Source organism: Lissotriton helveticus, chromosome 9, assembly GCF_964261635.1.
Source record: "Lissotriton helveticus chromosome 9, aLisHel1.1, whole genome shotgun sequence".
In the NCBI taxonomy this organism is placed as follows: Eukaryota; Metazoa; Chordata; class Amphibia; order Caudata; family Salamandridae; genus Lissotriton; species Lissotriton helveticus.
In genome coordinates, this window is record NC_136070.1 from 1,065,727,379 (window position 1) to 1,065,749,572 (window position 22,194).

A 22,194-nucleotide genomic window follows, 5' to 3' on the forward strand; every position below is an offset into this window, starting at 1 on the left:
TCTTAGAAGTAGAGGGTTTTAAGCAATTAAGCAAACTGTCTGCAGTAAGAGCTATACTAGATGTTAAAGGGACCTTCTGATTGACTGGTCTATTTAAAATAGCCTGTTCCAAGTTCCCTAGCCGTTGTTCAATGGCCAATAATCTATCTACAATAGGGGACGTGAGCGTCCTGAGCATTTGCCCAAGGAACTCCAGAGTAGGGGCACCTGGGAGAGTCTCCTCCGGGATTGCAGTTGGAGGGGTAGTAACTAGAATAGGGGATGATGTTTGTCTTGCAGTCACTGTAGAAATAATGGGTTTAGTACCTACAGCTGGTTTTGGAACAGAGGCTGCACCCCCCCCCTTTCCCCTTGCCAAAATCAGAGTAGCTAATTTTGTCCTTTTGTATTGTACCCCCCTTCCTCATTCTCTTATTGGGCGGAGGACCATGGATTATCTGGGCCTCAGTTTTCCTCAGTTGGATTTTAGCAGTGGTTTTACCCATGGGGATAGGAGCTGGCATAAGTTTCTGGGCTACATCAGGATTGCAGGGTGGTGGGGAAGCGACAGTGAGCGGGTTAGATAAGTCCCCAGAAGGAGGTGGTGTAGAGGTAATATCCCTAAGAAGTTTTGGGATTCCCTGGGATGTAAAGGGATCCTCTATCTATCAATCAGACTATCACTTTGCCTACGTTCTTTCAGAATCCGTCATCTCCAGCGGAAAGGTCTTTACATTCCCTGGATGTGAGGAGGGTGCTGAAGTTTTATCTTGATAAGACTAAAGATATTCGTAGGTCAGACCAATTGTTCATTAATTATGGCTCAGTCAGGACAGGTCTTGCTACCTCTAAACAGTCCATCTCGAGGTGGATTGTGTCCTGCATACAATTGTGTTACTGCAAAGCTAATAAGACCTTAGGGGGTAAACCTAAGGCTCATTCCACCAGAGGCAAAGCTGCCACGACAGCTATGCTTCGTAATGTTCCCTTTGCAGAGATCTGCAAGGCGGCCACTTGGAAGTCGGTCCATACCTTTGCTAAGCATTACTGCCTGGACACTGATGCCAGGGCAGACGCTCAGGTTGGGCAGGCTTCGCTGCGGAATTTGTTCGCACAATAGTGGCGTAATTTTCATACTCTCCACCGCCGCTTGATGTGGGGATGGGCTTGCCATTCTATTCACTAGATTATGACTATACACAGAGATCCCCTACTACAGAAGGAGTAGTTTCTGTCCTGTAACTCCAGTTCTGTAGTAGGGGTATCTCTGTTATAGTCATAAGCGCCCTCCCGCCTCCCCGGTGGAGATTTGTTCAGGTACATAATGCTACAGGTCTGGCGTTTTTTACGCCTTCAAAAAGAACTGCAACTAAGTTGGACCTGCTATGCATTCTGGGATACTGGGAGAAGGTTCTGGAAGGTTCCTTAAAGGCACAGTATCCTATTTAAGCCACATAATGGCAGCCTATGGGGCTTGTCTGTCCAGGTTCTTCTCTCTATCATTCCTGAGGGATTTTGCTGTTAAGCAAGGGAAATCTGTACAGGCTTTGCTGTTTTGTGGATTTTGTGGTGGAATTTCTAGTTGAAGTACTGGACAGTGTAGCCTTTTTTGGCTGCATTATCTGTCTTTAAATTCTCTCTTAAGTGTCTATGCATTTCTGCATTTTTTGACACTGTAAGAGATTATTTTTGATTGCTCCGGGGTCCACGCACATGGGCGGGACTATTCACTAGATTATGACTATAACAGAGATACCCCTACTACAGAACTGGAGTTACAGGACAGAAACTACTCCTTTTTCTGTTGTTTTTAGTGGTGCGAAAATGTGTAACCACTGATAACAACTGTTTTTGAAGATATTGAAAACACTGAAAAAACCCCACCAGAATTTACCAAAAATAGAAACTGAAAACAGGAATGCCTACACATATCTCTCCATACCTACCGGACGAATTTAGACCAGCTCAAAAAAGCACACTTTCCGATTAAAGTTTCAAGTGAAGTTTGGTGTAAATCTGTTCAGTGCTTTTTAATCTACCTTTCACAAAGTTTCCTATGGGAGCTGAAATGGGAAATGATACACTTTTTTCACCCACCCATTTAACTTTCTTTCCTACGGACTGATTTTCACTAAACCTGACATACCATAACATAGTTTACTGAGTTGTCAAGTTTTGTACAAATCCATCTACAGGGATTGTCAGTTAAAATATAACGTTTTAAACTAAAAAAAAAAGCATTGAAATTCACCGTTTACAGTCTATTGGGCTAACTAGAACCTGTGCCTCCACCATGCCCAGTGTTGTAATTGATGACGTCATTGAACATATCATGAGAGATTCAATTTGTGAGATCATAAGCAGAGCATGGTGGGGCACATGTTCTAGTCAGCTCAGCAAACTATAAACTGGTGAATTTAAGTGTTTTTGAGTTTATAATGCTTTGTCCAACTACCATTTTCACCTAACTAAACGTCACTTGAACCTTTTTTCTGTAAACCTTTGAGGTCGTTTAATGTAAAGTAAGATATGTTTACCATACCTAACAATAACGTCACTTTAACCTTTATTTTCTTCAGTGAATCTCTATGTTTTTTTAAATAAAAAATGAGGTAAGATCGTATAACCATACCCAAACCCACATGAGCAGCAATCTCCCCTCCATGCTGGGTCTTTGAGAATGCACTGTGTGGGTTAGGCGAAGGGCCTGACTGCAGGCCAGGCCCTGAGTCCACTCTTCTCAAAGGTGTGCACACCTTAGGGTTGAGCGCAGGGTCTGCCTGAGCCCCTCACCAACCAAGTCCTTGGGCAACCAAAGCTGTGCAGCATAGAGCCTACAGAATGTTGGGCCACCACAGGCAGTCAATCCCCCACAGAAAGCCATCCACATTTTGTTATGTAATTCATTTTCCCAGTCTCCAAGGAGTCCCTGAGGAGTCCCTTGGGACTCCTGCATGAGCCCTGCGGGAGTCACGCAAGATCCCTGCACCCCCCTAATTTTTATTTTGGGCAAAAGACCGCACCTACTAAGGGTCAGGGGGTCATGGTATCTCTACCTTGCCCCATCATGTTCTTTTTTAAAAACATTTTTAGAATAGAGGACCAAGTCCCCGAGTTTGGTAATAGTTTCCACAACATTTCTGTTCATGTGGCATCCATGCAATCAGAGAACTGTCTCTAAACAAGCCCTCTCAGCCAATCGGAATGCTTCAATTTTTTTTAATTCAGAGCCAATTGTTAATATATCTATAAATTTTTAACCTTAAATTCTCAAAAACTATCGAACTGATTTACCCAAAATCACAAAAAAACACTTTCTGAGCAAAGACCTAACTTTCTGCCAAATGTGGTAACATTCTGTTCAGCTGTTGTGGCTGTATCATTGTCTAGTTTTTCCTGTGGAAATTGCATGGCAAAATTGTGTTTTAGGACACCCTTTTCCCAGCCCCCACTTAATGGATCACCCTGAAAATGTTGAGGAGACGCAGTGGTGGGTGAACTTTTTTTTGGGAATGTTTTGTCAAGCAGCGTTAAAGTTATTGGCAAAACAAAAACACTCTTCCTATGGAAACTCTGACTCACATATAGCTACACAGGTGACTGCCACTGTGCAATGCACAGACACACATGCGCGCCCACACACGCGCACACACAAACAGACACACACATACGCGCAGGTGCTGTTTGAGGCCTGTAAAACGTGAAACAGTACAATTGAGGTAAACTAAGGGACATGACTCCTCTCAGAACTTCTAAAGCTTCTACACCGTGTAATATGGCTATCGGAGTCTGTAACATCTGAATGTGAAATATGAGATAGATCTGCTGTTTGGATGTGTAAGGTTGCTGTAACCTGAGGTATCTCTACAAGTCAAAGCCTGAGATTGGTGCAAATGTTCATTTTCCTGTGCTGCCAACTCTGAGTAAATTCTTAGCCATTTTATTTCATTGAATGTCTGCTCAGAGAGATCATAATATGAAAATTAAGGAAAGAGATAGAAGTCAATAAAGGTGCCTTTTATATTTGGAAAATTATACAAAGTAATGCTAAAATGCATGTACAGATTATTTGAACTGCATTTAAAAAGTGTGACCTTTAGTCAAGTTCATGGGAAAATTCTGCTATAAAATCACCCCTTGACCAAATAATTTTGCAAAGTGTTTATGAGAGACTTTGCAGGGTTGGTTCCCAGGGTTGATTTTAGGAATTTGAATTTTCAGGGTGCTTCGCAGACAATAAATAATTTGAATATTTTATGAGCCCATCTTCAGAAATACCTGTGAAAGATTGTTGTTTTTAGATGGATTTTATCATAAATTTTACTGAAAAATCAACCTTGTGTCCCCATTGTTTATTTTTATTTACCCCTTTGGGTGGAGAGTGGTATCACCCTTAATTCAGCATCTGCTCAAAGTAGTTCAGACAGGGATCTTTACCAACTTGTTTGGAAATATTTCTTCCATTACTGTTAGATGGCAATCTCTGTACTGCTGTTTGAGGACGGCTCACAGTACTGGCCCGAGGCATGAACAGGTTGGACTGCAACCCACAGTTGCAGTTGCACACAGAGGGGAGGTAAGAGTGCAGTCGCTTATAGGCATGGGCGAGATAGCCTGTGGCCCAGGGTGCCAGCATACAGAGAGTCGCTAAAAGTGAGCTTGGTCTTAGAGGTAGGCAAACCACTGAAAGCTCTAATTTACCCTGAGCCAGATGCCTGATTGTGGTTCAGCTTGAAGTCTTCTTTAAACCTCCAGCCCAAAACAAGTCAAGCGTCATGAGAGGCAAGGGGGCTACAGTTACCGAACATGTGACATGGTGAACAAGGTTCAAATCCTTGGCCTCAGCTCAGCATCTTGTGAATCCGGGCAAATCTCACTGGGCCTGATTCACAAAAGTAATCTGAGACAAAATCCTAACTTTACGACTTTCGGTATTCGCAAAAGGCATTTAGGAGTAGTAAAGTTAGGATTCCTAACTTTACTATTCCTAAAGTGAGACAAAATCCTTTACGACTTTATGTATTCACAACGGGCATTTAGGAGTAGGAAAGGTAGGATTTTGTCTCAGATTACTTTTGTGAATCGGCCCCCTGTGCCAAATTTCTTTTATAATATAGTCTGTGTCTGTTGTGATGTGCTATTTTGGTCTTGGGCACATTTAGCGTTATGTATTACTGCTTAAAAACACGAAAATTCTGTCTGCACCCAGGCTCTAATCTCATATGTCCACAATTAAAGACGTATCCTTCTAGTGCCTAAATTACACTGTGAAGCTAGAAAATCTGGGATCAATCGTGAGTTCCCTGCTTGACGATATTGTGTGAGCCTTGGCAAATAATTTTTTTCATTGCGCTTCCCTTTTGTTCATCATCACATAAGACAGCACCTTCAAATGCTTGAATTCTGGATGCATGCTGTCCATAAACTATGGTAGTGTTCGATTTCACAGACTATAATAGTGCTCCATCTATAATAAGAATCTAGGCCACATATAAGGTACACATGCCCTCTGATTTGGCTTTTAGGTCATTATTAACATTGCCATCAGGGCATGGGTAGGAATGTTTCTCAGTTCATATTTAGGAGCTTTCACTTTTAATGAGTACTTCTCCAATAATTTGATCTACTAAGGTGAAATTCTTTTTTAAATTTTTATGACAACTAACCTTATTCTAACCTGATCATTGTTGCATGATTTACATGACAAATATTCCCAATGCTCGGCTCCTCCACTGGCTCTGGCTCTGTTCCTGTTAATTGGTTAGCTCGCACACCTCTATGTATTTCTAGACATGGGTGAGCTGGAAAGAGCAGAGTCCGCAGTCTCTCACACTTACAAGCCAGAGAAAAAGAACTCCCTATGCTTCAATTTGACTTTCCTTTGGACAGTAAGGACCTGCCATAACATAATCCTGGTCCCACTTTAACTGATCAAGCCCCCATCCCCGCATCTATTATTATCTGATATGGCTGTCAAATCAGGAGGCAGTTTTGCTGGGCTCACAGGTAAATTACCCTTTTCTGTCTCTTTTCTTTGCTGGTAAGGGTCTGAGCAGTGTTTGGGAAGGAAGGAATGGACAAACACTTAACTCAATGTTTTTGACATTGACACTGATATAGGAGCAGTTTTGCATACCAATGTCAACATCCAAAGAGACAAGATAAAATAAACCACAAAGTTATGTTTATTTCTTTAAATGTTTCTCTTTGTGTATCAGAAAGAGAAACACTAATCCAAAAGCTCAGTAATGCTTTTATCCTTTTTAACAATTACAAAGGTTTCTCCTAGTATTAATCATACACATGTAAAACATACTGTTTACAGAGAAGCATTGGCAATATTAGTATTGTTGATTATGTCTAGAGAGTTGTTTTTATTATTATTCTGTTTCTCTGCATATTGATGCTTCATGCATCACAATGCAATGAAATGACAGGTCAGCCTGAACTATCATGTCAGATGTGGACTGAAACTTAACAAATGCTACACACACCATAAAGCAACTTATGGCAGCCATGGAATCTCACCCAATCATTAGTTTGCTCTGTATTCTGGTATCTGTAGTTCCTCAATTTAAAGGGTCTGCAGAACCCGGTAGTTCAAGGCAATTACAAAGAAACAGTACAGTAAGATCTACTTCGATGTGTAACAAGGATACCATGTTTTTGCTGCTGTCTTTACCTTACCTGAAATGTATCAATGTAGCATTGCTGATTCCTTTAGTGGGCCCAGATTGTGGGCCTCAATGCGCGCCCCAGATACAGGTGTGGGGATACCCAACGGTCCTCGCTGTTGAGTCTGTGCCTAGCCTGTGAACAACGGCTCGGAAGCCTGAAACGCGTCTGGCTGTTACTGTGTAAGAGGGCACTAATAGGAAAGGTCTACAGGATTGACAATTGGCGTATTGAGGTTAAACAAAGGCAGAAATAATCCTCTTCGCTCAGTGTTCTCAATTCTCTATCTTTCACTATTCCTCAGCAACTGCTACCCTCCATGCCAAGTGGCTGTATTTCCAAAGCATGGTTATAGCTCAACATGTTTTACTTCAAGCAAGTTATACTTCTACTGTCTTTTAAAGCTCTCCAGACATTTTGATCTTGGTCCACAGGTTCACCAGTATGCAGGTGTACCTTGCCTTTCAGGCAATGCATAAAGTTTTGAAGGTGATGTGGATGGCAGAGTGAGCCAGTGGAGTTCTCAGAAAGTTGGAGGCATCCAGTTGAATTTTTAAGGACCTTTGATGAAGTGCGAGCTGCTGCATGAGGAATGCTCTTCAAGGGTGGCAGAATGGTATCCAGCATGCAAGCCAACACTGCATAATGGTCATCAAGGCAAAATAGGACCAGGTAGGCCACCATGGGTTGAATGCTACCCAGAATGTTCGCCAGCGGTTTAGTCTATTTGTAAGTATTTCTCCAATCACTTTTTATGTGTTTGATGTAATGCCCTAAGCGGCGGGCTGTATGCCCAAAAGAGGATCCTTTGATTGCTGTGCCACAGGATCCAAGCTGTACTTCATTGGCAATGCCCAATATGGCTGAAACCAGACTGGGGTTGCTTGTGTTCCCTTCTGGACGGGGCCTCATCTGGTAGCTCAAGGTGGACGGTTCCCATGAGGGGCAAGTTGGTCCTGAGTTCCATGAGGTGTGCCTCTGTCTAGAGTGGCACAGTGGAAGATAAACAATGGTTTAAATGCTATACAGAGTGGCTACCAGTGGTTTAGACGATTTGCAAGGATCCCACCCATCATCTTTCGTTTTTGAAGATAGGACCAGCACCCAGATGGATGCTCTGAAGTCACCTTCTGGTAGAAACAGCTTTACTTTGTGTAGCAGGGTCAGTTGACAGAAGATGGACCTAGTTTTGTGTTCAACATACGTCTTGGATCTTAGGTGAGAGACAATATATAAGCTCAGGAATTCGCTCTACTGATATGCAGCAAGGCGAAGCCATTCAGATTGACTTCATCAAGCCACTCCTGAACATCATGTTGAATATTGGCCTCTATAATGAGAACAAACTTCTTATCAGGTTCATCCTACGATAGGCCAAGCTTGATGGCTGTAAGGCAGTTCTGCTGCAGGGATACATCATGACCAATGAGACCTTCAGGTAAAGATCAGTATCATCCATGAGGTGGTAAATGCTGATGTTCATATTAGTCAGCAGTATTCACATGAGCTCCATGTAAAAGTTGAAAATCACTGGCGAGAGAATGGGTCATTGGATGATGCCGCATTTTACACGGTCAGGCTGGGACCTGGCTGAACAAAGCTGGGAGCAGATTTTCAGTTATGACTGATGCTAAGCAGGGCTTAATGTTTTATTGAGTTTAGGGCGGTGGAGGGGGTAAAGCAAAATAGAAGAAAAGTGAAGGTAACCACTGTCCATTATCTTAAGGCTGTCTCCATGCTGCAACATGGCCTGAAGCTAGACTGGTGGTCCAGCAGGATGCGAGTGTTCTTGTTTTTATGTCTTGGTTTGTAACAGCCTTTTCAATGATCTTCCCCAGAAATGGCAGTTGTGTTGAATATGTGCCTAACTCGCTCCAGCACTTGATATGGCATTGGTCCTTCCAACAGCCCTGGATGCTCTGTCTGCTGTTGTAATACAAGTGACCTAAGGGAAAATGAAAGTTAGGGTCAGAGAGTGGGAGAGAGGGAGAGAGAGAGGAGAAGAGAGAAGAAGAGAGGGTGAGACAAGGAGAGGGAGAGAGTGATAGAAAGAGAGAGGAAGTACCTTGGTTTGAAATTGGGAGGTACTGGAAAATGGTACAGCAGAAGTTTGAGATGGCTAGAGAAAGAATGAAAATTGGACGAGAAGGAGAAAACATGCAAGGAGAGAGTAAAGGAGCAGTGAAATAAGGGAAGGAGGAGGCAGGGAAGGTGATGATAGACAAGAAGAAAAGGGAGGCTGACGTTGGAGGAGAGAGAAAAGGCAGAAAGACAGTGGAGGTGAAGAAAAAAAGGATAGTGACAAGAGAGGAAGGTGACGGAAGAGAAAGAGAAACGGTCAGGAACTAAGAAAGTAAGAGGATAAGAGCTATAGTGGCGATAGAGAATAGAGATGAAATACAAAGGAAAAGGAGACAATGTGTTAAGTGGTAGGGAGATTGAGGAAGTCGATGAAGGAGATATGAAGAAGAGAGTTTAAAGGAAAATAGAGATATAGAAAAAGGACAGCACAGAGACTAGAAAGACTGAATAATAGAAAGGAATGGGGAGAAAAGGAGAGAGAAGATAGGACCAGACAGAAAAAGAAGAAAAAGTGAAGTCACAGGAGAGGAAAGGAGAAAAGATGGGCTGAACAGAAATTGAAAAAATAGAAGTGTGGGGGTGAGGGAGGAAGAAGAAATGGAGGAGAACGAGAAAGTGAGAAAGGAGAAGAGAGATTTAGGAGAATAGAGATTTAGTCTAGAAAAAGAAAGGGAGGACAGAATTGGAGAAGATAGAGGGAGAATGAGGCAAAAAAGATATGCTATTGAGTTCAGCGCAAGAGGAGAAGAGATTAAAAAGAGAGGAGACAATAAGCGTGAAAGACAGAACAGAGACATAAGGGAAAGAAAAAGGCAGAAGTAGCAAATAGAGGAACATGCAAGAGATGGAGGAAATAAGGAAGACAGAGAGAAAGGAGATATGGACACGCAAAAGAGAATAGGATGCACAAATAAGACTGTCAGAGCGAAAAGGAGGAAAGAGATGGAGAAAGAGAAAGGGAAGCAAATACAAGACATAAATGTGAAAGAGAAAGTGAGCAAGGGGATATCAAATGGAGGTTGAAGAGAAAGGTAAGATGTAGAGATAGGAGATGGTGCGAGACATGTTGGGGAGAAGAAAATTGGAAGACAAATGTTAAGGGGGAGCAAAGAGAGAATAAAATGTGTAGAAAGGGATGAAGGTGATAAAGGCTATTGATGAGGGGTGAAAAGAGAGACAGTGGAAAGTAACATGGTGATATTTAATTTTATTTGGTAAACTGGTTTTGGTAATATCTGTATGGTGTTATCTTTGCATAGTACATTTAATCGAGTTTAATCCAGGTAATTCCCTTAACTACTATTCCTCCCAAGGGGAGTACAGATAATTTACAAGTCAATGCACTCCAGGGTTTGCTGGCAGCTGAGCTATTCACATAGTATGTTTCGACTTTTAAACAATGAAATGTCTTTATTAGAACCTCAACTATATATTAACATGAAGAAACTATGTTTCCACTAGTATTAATAAATGCGATAGACAACCAGGTAATATACTCCAGTTACCTTAATAGATACCGGAAAAGATGTTCTTGTTTAAAAGAAACCCATATCAAATCAAACTATTTTACAATGGTGAAATACTGACTGGGTAACTTGTTTTTCAAGGCACAACAATCCCACTTCGATGGTCCGGTGACATTTACAAAACAGCTAGCCTTTGGCCTCATGGTTGGGTCATAATACCAAGTTATCATTCAGCATCCACTATATAATTTCTATAGACTATGCTTTTCCTGAACTATGTGTCCTAAATAGCCATAAATATAGTTTTTCATCGCATGACCCAAAAAAGGGGATTTATGGAAGTTTAGAGTACAGGCCAGTTCCGAGGCAGAGACGCCATTAATTTCTCTCTGTACAACATAATTTCAAGACTATGATGCCAGCCCGAGATTGATAAATTCAACTGTATTCATGCCAAGAAAATAGAAATGTGACCGAAGGCTCCAATTAAAATGGCTGCCCCCAAACGTACAGTTGGAGGAGACGTAGTATTTTGTTAGGTCTGCTTTTCATCTGAAAAACAATAGACCGCTTGTTAACACCTCAGGTGTTCTGAGGAGAGGTCTGTGACCCTTTGATCGAAAACATCTGCAACCCATTATGATAATTGCATGCACGGTGAGCTTTCATAATTGACGGCAGTGGCAACGAGGCTGGTTTTGTTTCTCAAAGGCCTTTGGAAAGACTTTGGAACATATCATCAAGGGGGTTTATCTCTTTAAAAGCCAAGAAAGCGGAGATAAAATGATCTCCCTATTACCTAGCTGTCGCTAACACCAGTTAGCGACAGCTAGTAGGAGATAGCGACCATCTTGGGCCCCACTTTGCATGTCAGTGATATTTATCACTAATGACATGCAAAGTGGGCGTGCCGAGATGTTAGCGACTGGAAACAGTCGCTAAGATCGCTATCTCCTATTACCAACTTTTGGAGATATTCGCGCTAAGCGCGAATATCTCCAAAAGCTAACACCTGCCCCTGAGCAGTTCTTAGCCATGTTATCCAATGGTAGGTGGATAACATGGCTAAGAGCATTAGCTCGGTAATGCATGAATATCGCTGACTTTTCAGCGATATTCATGCATTGCGGCCGTTTTTTATCGCAGCATGGTAATACCAAGGTTTATCTGCGATAAAAATTGCCGCAGCTCAGCGGTAAATTTTTGTCTCTAACCAAGCAATAGCGATAATTATCGCTATTGCTTGGAAATATGCCCCTTTGTGTATATTTTTCCCATTTCTTTTGCAGACATTGTTCTTGCAGTTTGGTATATAGAATGCACCACTGGAACTTTACAAACAAAATTTCGGTTTATGTGTATTGCATTTGTGCTGTTTTGCACTAACACTTGCCTAACAATGACAAAAAAAGATATTTGCACTCACTGACGAGTTAGAAAAAAAAGCAGCTGTGTGCCATTTAACCAGTACAATGTTCAATCTATGTAATATGGTATTGACAGTACATGGCACTGGAGTAATATCTGTCATTTTACATGAGGCGTGCTGGACCACTCATCACACCAACTCTTCCTCAATAGATACCTCTGACTTTTATACATCACCAACAAAGCTTCTGTCTCCTATTGGATGCATAACAGACTCAAGAAGCGGGTGGCCGGCCAGTTGTCCAACCTGAACAATGATATAATGGAGATCAAGATTACTGGATGGACCGATGACCCCTAGTCCGCCCACTTCTTGCTTGCCGGTAGGGTGTCTGCCCTGGTCCAGACCAAGGGGTGTGTGACTCGCACTTCAAGTTTGACAGTAAATTGTGGCTTACATCCAAAATAAGTACGCTGATATCTTCGTGCTCCCTCCACGTACAGATTAGAAGCTCCAAAGTGTAATGCCTGTTCTCAATCCAGAGGTAGACAACGCAATGTCTCAGTCAAAATTTACTCCAGCCTCGGTAATAGAAAGTTTGACATTTGAAGACTTCCTAAACTTCTGCTAACCCACTTGCAGGTGATACAGACTAATGTAACCAGATTGGCAGCTGGGATCTCTAAATTGAGATATGCCAATCCTCTGTCGAATTATTTCCATTGGCTTCCTGTTTAGTCCAGAATGTCCCCCGCCCCAAGGTTTTCTGTACCATTCATAAGTGCATCTAAGCCGGGACCTTTCTTTTTGTGCTGTTGTTTGGGATAATATCTGCCTTCAATAGTATCCTTGCGGTCATCCACTCTCTGGGCCAGATTCACAGAACTAACTTAAGACAAAATCCTAAACTTACTACTTTTGGTATTCACAGAAGTTAGGATTTTGCCTTAAGTTTGTTTTAAGACAAACTTAAGAAAGACTTAAGCCAGACTTTAGTTAGGATTTTGCCTTAAGTCTGTCTTAAGTCTGTCTTAAGACAAATTTAAGACAAAATCCTAACTTCTGTGAATACCAAAAGTAGTAAGTTTAGGATTTTGTCTTAAATTAGTTCTGTGAATCGGGCCCTATGTTTTTGACCTTCCTTTGCGGAATTCCTTATCTTTTTCTTAGAGACCAGTCTATAGCCAAGCACATTCTGTAAACGCATTAAATCTGATAGCTTGCTTCTGCTTTTCCTTAGGCTCGGTTTCAATTTCTGCTTCTAGACCTTTTTAGAAACCTCCATGTTTAGACATGCATTCAACAAATTGCCCTATGTACTTAACCCAGACACTTGGAAGCATATTTTACAAATAGATGCACAGATGAAAAATATGGCGCAAATATATTTGACAGCATTTGACATGGATGTTTCTAAAACTAAAGTTTTACTACAGGGGAAAAAATTCAGAAAAATAAATTGTACTTGTTATCGATGCTTGCATATTAGGAATTTTACTCACTTTTCAAATGTGAAAAGTGGGATTTTATTTAAGGAAAAAGCAGTTTTTGCCAACTTTTTCTTAGGCTGAACAACGCTAATAGACCAGAACCTCGGCATTAAAAACCTTTTTAAACATGTACAAAGACCAAAAAGCAAGATATGCATCTTATATTTTTGCGATATGTTCATAACATAATTCCTCCATTTTTGCCCTAGAGAAAACCTCTTTATGCAATAGAGAAAACAGCTAAATCTATTTGGTCTATTCAAAATGAAAAATGGTTTCTTGGTTTTCCGCATCCGTGTTTCGTTTATGAACTTTGCCCTATGTTTACAAATTGAACCCCTGAAACGCAGCAGAATGGTCCCTCTCATCTGAGGTACATGTTTAGTATAAAATTAGAAGACACCTTTTGCATCCAGAGGAAGTTGTTGTCCTCTACAGCGCGTCCTTCTGTTGCAATGAATAGACTGCCTCTGTCGAAGTGGTGACACCTTTCCTTTCAGCTATTTATTTATGTTTACTTGGATCCCATGAGAGCTGCAGCCACAGCTGCTGACTCAATATCCTACAAAACATAGTCTTCATGCCCTTCGGCGTTTCGATGAAGGCCTCTCACTGGAAATTGCTAATAATAATGGTTCTCCTTTGCATTCTAGCTCTTGAATGTGAGTTCTTGTGTCTGAAATCTTTTTATTTACCTGTTCTGCTGCATGTGAAAGGATACTCAGTGGATGCCCTATGGGTCACTTGGTCAACATGTTACTATTATTATTATTATTATTATTATTATTATTATTATTATTATTAATATTATTATTATTATTATTCAAATGCATTTTTAAGACGAGTTATAAAAAAGCACCTCCAATAGCACCTCAACAAATTCTGCCAATTGGCCATTAATTGTTTTATAGCAAATAATGGGAGTATCTTTGCCCCATTTCTACATCTAGATGCCAACTAAATCTTCATTTCACTCATCTATCTTCAGCTATCCATCTACCCATCTATCTCAGCTATCCATCTACCCTTTATTCTGCCCTATATCATTATTAATTCATCTATGCGTCTAGAGAACCATACCTTACTGGAGTGGCCTCTACCCTCACCCAAGCATTCACTGCATTATAACTCCTGTTATTAAAAATGTATCTGAAGAAACCAAACTCTCCAATCCCTTCTTCTATTTCTCTTTTGGAGTCCTGCATATTGGAGCGGAAATACAAGCAGGGTATTGCTGTAGTCAAAATATTCTATTAATCAAGCAGTTATCAATATGTAAAAATGTAAGTGCCAGGGTCCGTTTTAGGAGGCCATTGCAGCTTGCATCACCCACTGCCCCTGCTAATACCAGTATCTCCACAACTACTAACCATCATACTCCTACAAGAGTGACAGTTTAGCCTGGGGCTTGCCACGGAGCCCTGTGTGCAGGGGATTGTGCAGGAAGCTTTCCTTCCACAGTGGGTAATACCCCAGCAGTCCAGCCGGCTATTTTGAGTGACCCATGGTAGTTTCCAAAGGGGATTTCGTCTCATGCCACTTATGCCTCAATACACACCGGGGATCCGACTGGGGTCTACCAGACCATTCAAAGAATTAATTGGACATGACAGAGTGGCGATATGGGAAGTGGCTGGGGTGGGCACCTACAGGGATCTGTTTCAGGAAGGGACGCTGATTCCGTTTGGCCAGCTGAGGGATGGCAGAGACCCTCGGGCAGTGCAATTCCTGGTCTATGGCTGACTAGTGGCAGAACTTGGAAGATTGTGGCACATCACCGATATGGAGCCTGCTCAACACCCACTCATTCAAAAGAGTCATACTATGGGAGACGGCCACCTCTTGATAACATGGCTGTCTCAGGCACTTTCACACCTATCACAGGACCGTTTCCTGGCAATCTTCAGGGGTTGGGAGGGAGAATGGTCGAGAACCGACACAAAAAGAATGAGACAGGGCCCTCTTATATCCACATAGGGTCTCCCGTAATGCCTGGTTCCAGTATATCCAGCACAACATATTGCACTGCGCTTACCTTACCCTGGTGAGTCTCCACAGGATCTTTCCAGGAGAAGTGTGGCTCACTGGTTAGAGGAGGCAGACCCTGAAGCAGAGGTCAGACTGGGACCAGGGTTCAATTCCCGACGCGGCAGGGTCCTGAGCTCAAAATGTCTACGGACTCGATAATTCTCGCTTCGGTGCCTACTCAAATCAGGGGCTCACACTCTGCAACTCTGGGCAATAGCTTGCTCAATCTCCACTACGGCCCCCCGCAGCGGGATGCCTGGCTTTCACCTTGGGGGTGCCCAGTAGGGGCTATCTCACAAGGAAAAACCAGGACGGGTTCCCAAAGCAAGCGCCTTGAGACCCTTTGGGGTGATTAGTGCGCTATATAAGAAGCCAACATTACATTACATTACATTACTTACCCGCGTTGCATGGAGCCCAAGGCAGACATGGCCGATATGTTTTGGAATTGTACTCAGGCTCGGGACCTCTGGCTAGAGGTCACAAACAAGCTTGTGAATTGATGGGCTGCAGTGACCTCTGCAACATGGCAAGGGGCATCTTAAGGCTATAAGCACAGGCACATAGGGAGCACAATGAACAGCTGCATTGACCTAGCTATGTTAATGGTTCTTAGATTGATTGCCATGCACTGAAAGCCTGGCATGCGACCCAAGGTGGGACAGCAGCACACAATGACACTTAAGTGGGGCACAGCCGAGTTTGTGGCACTCAGGTGAGAAGAAGTGCATGGACTACAGTCAGTCAGTCAAATTTCTTTATTCGATTAATTAAAATCATAAAAGAGCGAGCAATACACGGTAACATTTCATTATGACACATAGTAATACATATCAAAAATTTGTTTAAAAAACCCTAAAAACACATTATACAGAATAAGTTATACAATAATCTTTGAAAATGTAAAAACAATAAGATATAGAGGGTAATCATTAATCAGGGACAGAGTGCCTAATACTAAAACGATGCTTATTTATACGTGCACCAGTGACCAAAAAACTAGCAACATGAAATGCCACTTTTAAGTTAGGTAAGAGTTGCAGGAATAGCATAGCTGGTTTTACCTGTGTAAAACCCATATTGCACAGTATAGGCAGCAAGAATTTTTTTCTACACTCTTTATAGTGACCACAGAACAGGATAAAATGGGTCGTGTCTTGAATAGAAAAATGATCGCAATCACAAGGATCAGCATTTTCAGGTCTGGACCATTTTTTAAAATTGCCCAGAATAAAAGGAATTAAATCAAGACGAAATCTTGTTAGGAGGAAACGATGGTATGGTTTGTGTACCGAAAAAAGATATGGTTCCATACCTAAAACAGATGTAATCGTGCAATGTTTCCTAACCATGGATTTGTTCAACTCTGTGGCTTCCCTCTCCAGGATGTAACAATCAGTCAAAAGATTTTTGACTGTCTTTACGTCTTCCAAATTTATCAAATGTGGAGAGGAAAAAAGTTCAGGTCGGCCAACTAAAGTTAACTGCGTCTTGACATATTTTAACCATGGAATGTTATGTGCATTATCCAGGGCTAAACAATCTTTAAAAATATGGTGGTTTAGAGTAAGCTCCTGATTGAGCCACACTTTCAACCAACCAATAACTGGGGCTGCCTTCAAAATATCGGTAATGTAGCCCAGACCAAGCTCTGTATGTATTATATATGTAGAAGTTGACTGGGGGACAGAAAGCAGGGTTCTCAAGAATTTATTTTCTACTTTCTGAATTCTATCGTACTCATGATTAGTATGCCCCCAGATAACAGAGCCGTATTGAGCAACCGATAAGCATTTGGATTTATAGACCTTTATAATGCTTTCCATGGGGCGAGCACCAAGCCTTTTAGCAAACCCAAGCAGCCCAGCAGCCGCTCTTGCTACTGCGTTGCTTTTGGCCAAAAGCTGGGGGCCCCACTTGCCTTTTTCATCAAAGATCACGCCTAAGTAGGGAAAAGATGGGACTCTCCTAACCTCCTTCCCAGCACAAAAGAAAGTTTTAGTCTTTCTTTTCCTGCCTGCGGCTCCTGCTATCATTGCGTGGGATTTTTCTACGTTAGTTTTCATGTCCAATGAAGACATGAAATCCCCAAAGGCTAAGAGGAGTTTATTCAGTGCCACTCCAGAGCGTGCTAAGAGGACAGCGTCATCCGCGTACAGGAGGACAGGTATCTTTATCTCTCCTGCGCGCGGAATATCAGTGTGGGACACTGCCAAGACTGCCTCAAGACCGTTTATATAAAGTGTAAAGAGAAGGGGTGCAAGGATACATCCTTGCCTAACCCCTCTCCCTGATTCAAAGTGGCAGGTGCATCTTCCTTCCCTAGTCACTCTGACCGACGTCTTGAGGTCTCTGTGTAGCTCTGCCAGGTACCTCACCAGGGGGGCATCAATGCCCATGGCCAAAAGGACCCCCCACAGCTTAGCCCTGTTAACCAGGTCAAAAGCTGATGAGAGGTCCATAAAGGCCATGTACAGAGAGCCCCCCTTGGCAGTTACATATTTACTAATGATCAGTTCTAAATTTAAACACTGATCTAAGGTTCCTCTTTTAGCTCTAAAGCCATATTGTGCATTCGATAGAATGCCCTTCCCTTCTAAGAGCTGGGTCAGTCTTCCTAAAAGGACTCTTCCCAAGATCTTAACACTAGAATCGATTAGGGAAATTGGCCTATAACAGGCTGGATCTGTTCTTTGTCCCTTTTTAAAAATTGGTATAATGGTAGACTTTGACCAGCTGCTAGGAAAAACAAAGTCTCTTGTGGCGTTAAAAATGTTAGTAAGAATTTTGGCACTTAATTCAGGGGCACTCTTAAAAAAGTCTGCGGGAACCCCATCGGGGCCCGGAGCCTTTTTAGAATGTGTGTCGCTGATAGCTTTTTTTACCTCTTCTATGCTAAAAGGGGAGATGGGAGGGGCTGCTTTTGTGGATTGTGATCCACAGCCTGAGATATTATCAGGACAACTGTAGATATTACTGAAGTGTGTGACCCACTGATCGTCCGGTATGATGCAATCTGCTCTCTGCTTATCTAGATCCACAAAAAAAGGGTGATTTATTATCGCCCAGAATTTTGAGCTGTCTCTCTGTATGTCGGGCGACAGCAAGTCGTTCCAGGCCTCCTTTTTAATCCCTGTTTTTCTCTTCCTGATAGCGTCATAATAATTTTTCCTTAGCAACGCTATCTGTGCCTTATCTCTTGGCACAACTTTTAAAGCCTTCAGGAGAGTTGAGTGGGCCTTTGAACAATCTGAGTCAAACCATTTTTTGCCCCTACATATCCGGGCCTTATTCCTTACAGTCAGATCTAGATTAACCTGGCAACAGATGATGTTAAATGCTTCTATCAGGGTAATAGACGGGTTATTATTATCCAGGCAGATTGCGACCTCACCCTCAACTTTGGATAATGTGTCCTGTATGAAGGTGATCGGGGTGACTTGGTCCCACTTCAGCCTAAGGTTCTGATCTCCCAGGACTAGGTTAGTCGCGCATAAAACTGCAGCCTCTCTCTTTCCAAAAACTCCCTGGGATAACATTTCTAAAATTACTGGGTTGTGATCACTAAAGACTGAGGTTTCTACCTTGTAGGTTGAAACCTCAGACAAAATACTGGACGACAAGAAGATATAATCTACTACTGTGCCAGAGTTGTAACCCACAAATGTTGGTAACCTCAAGCCTCTGTTACTACTAGAAAATTCATAAAGGTTAAAGGTTGCTAAGAGTGATTCCAGTGCCTCCCCACGCGATGAGTGTTCAAAGTGCGGAATACAGCGGAAGGGGGGAAAATCTAACCATTTCCAACCAGTTCTTGTTACTAATTTTAGAACTAATACCAGGGACATTCCAGCTCAAGATACTGCAAACCCTGTTGCTTGTAATTTTTGAATCTAAGAGTACAGGGACAGACAAAGAAACAGGTAAAAAACCCTCAATATTGGTATCTTCTGTAGGAGCGAGTCAGTCATTCTGGTCCATGAAGGACAATGGGGCATAGCGATTAAATAACTGGAGAGGTTCAACAAAAGAGTTTTGCTGTGGTAAAAGGGGATAATGGGCTACAGAGTTATGCCTTATATCCTGCCCCCGTCTGGGATTAAAATCCCAAAATCTGTCCCACCCCAACGCTGGAGTCCTTGGATAAGTGACATTTTGTTGCTCCCCGTAAAAAAACTTCAAGGTTAGAGGAACAACAGTGCCTTGTCTGCGTTGGGGGGGGAATAAATTGGCCAGTATGTTAGGGAGAACATCTTGATTCGAAAGGGTCACTGCCACACAGTCCCCTTTAAACTTTTTCGGGCGGTTTCCCAACCAAGGGACCCTGGTCGCAGACTTAATAACATTTGCCAATTGGTGTTTCCCCCCTGGGGCTAACCGCATGTTGCTGGTTAGCCAGTGCAGAGCCTTGCTTGTAAGGGAGGTAGGGCTTTCCACTGTTCCCCCTTCCAAGGGGGGTACGTTTGCAAGCACCAGGACCACTGGGGTGGCCTCAACTAGAAATTGGAGGGGGACCGTAGTGTGGGTAGTTGCTGGGGGTGGTCTAGCAGAGGGGAGATCATCTGTTGGGATGTTGACTAAAAGAGGGCCCTCAGTGATGGTAGACAAAGGTATTAATGGCTGGGGCAATACATTTTCAACAGGTAACTGAGTCCCTTCATTATCACAAAAGACTTCGTTAATCACATCTCCCCCTATGTTATTGGGCAAATTTGTGACTATCTTAGTGATATTTTCCACCCCATCTACAACCAGAGTGTTCAAACCACCCAACCTCTTAACCTCTGCATGCAGTTTATCTAATTTAGATATTAGGGGTTTAACAATGGCGTTGATTTTTTGTTCAAGAAAGTCAGCAATCCTTTCGAAGAAGGCATCCTCGGAGATATGACTCTGATTGTCCTCCACGACGTTTGCTTGTTTAACCTTTGGGGTAGTAACCCTTTTCTTTCTTGCCCCTATACGTGGGCCACTCAACTTAGGAGGATTCTTGGTGCATAAACGTCTTGGCCTTGTTGCACGCCCTTTTGGTGTCATCTCCTCAGGTGCAGCTTGTACATGTCTCTCTTGGTCAGAGTCAGTGTCAATGTCAATACCACCTTCGACCTGCATATTGGAGGTCTCGATAGCCAGAACTGCATTATCTGGTGCGCTACTTAAGTCTAGGAGAATGGGGCCGCCAGTTACATTCTCCTGACTAGTTTCCTGCAGAATAGTGTCATCAATCATAGTAGAAGCTGTAGGTGACAAACAACGAAGGTCTGGGGATTGACTTAACCCGAGAGAGTCTCTCCTTTGTGTGTTAATTTTCCTAACTGTCTGGACAAGATAATTGTCAAGGGTGTTCTGTGGGGCTTCCTTCACTTTCGCAGGCATACTTTTCAATGTACTCACAGCCTAAGTTTTTAAAAACAAACGATACTTGATATTTATAACATATGCAACAATGTAGCTTACTTGCATGTAAGTCCTGTAGAGTTTCTGACCCTGCCCTGCCTCCTCCTGCCGATGAGGGCCGTAGAGGGCCCGCCCTTTGCCCGGGCTTAGCCCCGGGCGTCCCACTCGCGTCCCGCGACGCGGGTGTGTGGTCAGCTTTATCAGCCCTTCGCGCTCTCCGTGCGCGTCACCCAACGCGCCGCCGCGTGGCCTGCCGGGTGTTGTGGTTCCCGGAGCGGCGGCGCGGTTTTACTGGCAGAATGACTCTCGGCGGTGGCGGCTTCTCCCAGGACAGGCGCGGCGTGTCGGCGTGGCAGGTAAGTGTCAGCGGTCTCCCCATGGACTACAGAAGAGACCCATAGTGGCAGACTGGGATGGTATTATAGATGCCTTACAAACGCCCCAGATAGATCTGGACACATGAGAGTAGGATACTGGGTCAGTAGCATGACACCCCCTTTCCTTAGAGGCTAGTCTCCACATTGGACCATAAGAGTTTTGGAGGAGCGGAGAACGCAGAGAGGTTGGGGATCAGATACTTGCACACTCAGATCTATATGTCCTATTATGCCCAGGTGGTGGGAAGCTCCATCACCTTGCACAGTTTGTTGCATGACTGATGCTGCTATGGCTTGTTATTTAATTGTGTTCTATGTTTTTCAGTTGTACAGAACCTGTCTCTCCTGATCCGTTCAGGATTGTACGACATACTTTTATGGGCAGTGGGGATAACTGCTTACATTGCTGTGTTATCTTTTATATTGTGTTATTCGTGTAAAAAACCAAATAGAGATTGTTAAAAAAAAGTGTGACAGTTTGGATCATTCCAGGCCGCCCAAAGCTCTACCAATGGTCTGGGTGGCAGATATTTAATGTATATTAAAGAATTAAACACCGAATTCTTTAGATAACATCAAAATTAAACAGACAGTGTTACCAGGTGGTGGACTTTCATAAGTGCCAGTATTGAGAATTAAGAGATGATATCGAGCACCAGCAAACACCTCTTCAAATTAAGTGCTGCCTGAATCATGACAGCAGGTGTTTGAACAGAAAATAAACAGAGATGTGAGAGCCCTGATTACTTCATGATGGTTCCATTAGATGCCCTTCTTCTTAACATGTGTATTTGTAAAGCACACATTCACCCAATGGTACCTTGGCAGTGAATAACAGATTTTTATTGTTACCCAATTCAATGGACTCGTAGGATGAAAAGCTGAGTGGACCAACCGGGATTTGAACCCATGACGATGAGGTCATTAGTCCACTGAGCCACCAGACCTGGAAATGGGAGGCCGTTAAGAGAATGATGGTTCTTCAAATGATTAGGCTTGTGACATCATTAGGGTCAAAGATGTGTAATGCCACTTCTGCTATTCCTGGCATGTTGGTAAATTCCACTCCGTGTGAGAAGAAGGGATACCATCAAAAGCTAAGCTGCATCAAAATGTGCTTTTTAACAAAACAGTAAATTAGTTAACTGAGTAACTGCATTCTGGGTACCCATGATATGCCATCACCACACTCTACAGAAACCAGCATAGACTGCCAGTGATCCGAGCCATCTTGCCGTGTCAATGGGGATTCTTCTTTGAATAGCAAACAGTTGCACACAAGCCATCAACTCACATGCAAAGGACAACCGGAACAATGGACAGAAAGCAAC